Source organism: Manacus vitellinus, unplaced genomic scaffold (genome assembly GCF_001715985.3).
Source record: "Manacus vitellinus isolate BGI_N305 unplaced genomic scaffold, ASM171598v3 scaffold_571_pilon, whole genome shotgun sequence".
NCBI lineage: Eukaryota > Metazoa > Chordata > Aves > Passeriformes > Pipridae > Manacus > Manacus vitellinus.
The window spans coordinates 1-1,565 of NW_021940662.1; the positions used below are offsets into that span (position 1 = coordinate 1).

The 1,565-nt window shown below is 50.4% G+C and overlaps 1 non-coding gene across 1 annotated transcript; it reads right to left on the bottom strand.

The window, feature by feature from the left end:
- Positions 1–756: 756 nt before the first annotated feature.
- On the bottom strand, positions 757–829 carry TRNAK-CUU. Its single transcript has one exon. It is a non-coding gene; the product is annotated as a tRNA-Lys (tRNA).
- Positions 830–1,565: the final 736 nt, after the last annotated feature.

The following is a 1,565-nucleotide window of genomic DNA, read 5'->3' on the forward strand; positions in this document are numbered from 1 at the left end:
GACATCCTGCCCCCAAATGGAGAACTGGAAAGGTCAAGAATAAAAAAGTCACCCCCCTCCATTAGTCAAGAAATGTTTAGAGCTCTTTCCTAAAAGCATCCAGGACTCGGGTCACCCAATTTTCTCTCTGACAAGGGGTTTTCCATGGTTCCACTCACTTCCCAACCTGCCCAGTGTTGGAGAACATAAAGCTGAGTGGGAACAATTTCAAGCACGGTGCAGAATTTACAACCCAGAATGAGACATTCTACACCTGAATGGATATTACTCCACTGGACTTTACCTTATTATAATGGATATGACATCACCCTGGATTGGACAGTTCATCCCCAGTTATCCCCAGTTGTCCCCGGTTTATTATTGTACTGTTATACTGTTGTCTGTACCCCAGTTGTTGTTTTTAAATTATCCACCATATTGTCTCCCTCATCCCCTCACAGTTTTCCCCTGTTTTCCCGCTCCCCTGCGCCTGATTGGCCACTAAGTGCTGCAGTGCGGGGAGAGCTGCCATTGGCCCGTTTCCCCGGTTACATCAAAACTCCTCCCCTCCTTGCCCGGTTACCCAATCACGTTCATCCCTGAGCTGTCAGTCTTATGCTCCTCCCTAGTCCAAACTCCACCCTTGAACCTGCCCTATATAAGTTACTGTTACCCCCCAATAAAATCGGCATTGCTTCACGGGACCTCTGCTGTGTCCCGAACCCTTTTTGCATTGCCGTGTCCCCATTCCTTTTCCCCGCGGGTCGTGGCAAGTGGCGCCCAATGTGGGGCTCGAACCCACAACCCTGAGATTAAGGGTCTCATGCTCTACCGACTGAGCTAGCTGGGCAATAGCCTCTTTTAGCCGAGTTATGAAATCTGTAAATTGTTCTTTCGGGCCCTCATTAATCATTGTAAAGGAGGGGGTCGGCACATAAGCGTCAACCACCTTCTTTATGGCCTCTAATGCCAATTCTTTAGATACGTTTAGCAATTTAGGATCCAGTTGTACTTGGTCCCCTCTACGAACATAATCTCCCTCACCATAAAGCACGTCTATGGCTTGCAGTGGGGGGATACCTCTCCTCTCCATTCGGTCGTTCACAAAGGTTACTACTCGCTTTCTCCACTCCGCCTCAAAAACCGAGGCTTGTACGGTTGTTAACAATCCTCCCATCACTGCCCTTATGTCAAATGGAATTAATGTATAAGCCAAGAAAAAGGTTTCAAGTAGCCCAAGAGTAAAGGGGGCGCCCAACCCCTACTTCACAATGGCTTTCTTTATATCTTTCAGCATGGGGTACGAAATTGGACGCCATTCGGGTGCTTTACCCTCGTCATAGTATACAGGAAAAGCCCGTAAAAACTCCGTGTCCTTGGCGCATGCCACCTCCTCCCGGAAGGCTCTCCAGATATCTGGAGCGGCAGATGGCTCTTCCGGGGAGTACGGCGCCCAGTGACAATCGGAGTGAGGGTGCCGGCAGGTGGGGTAGGCCTCGGTGGCCTGGGCCTTAAGGGCGCGGTCATCTTGGTGGATGTTGACCTGGGCCTTTGCCCTTGCCCCGCCCACTGCACCCCGTGGTTTC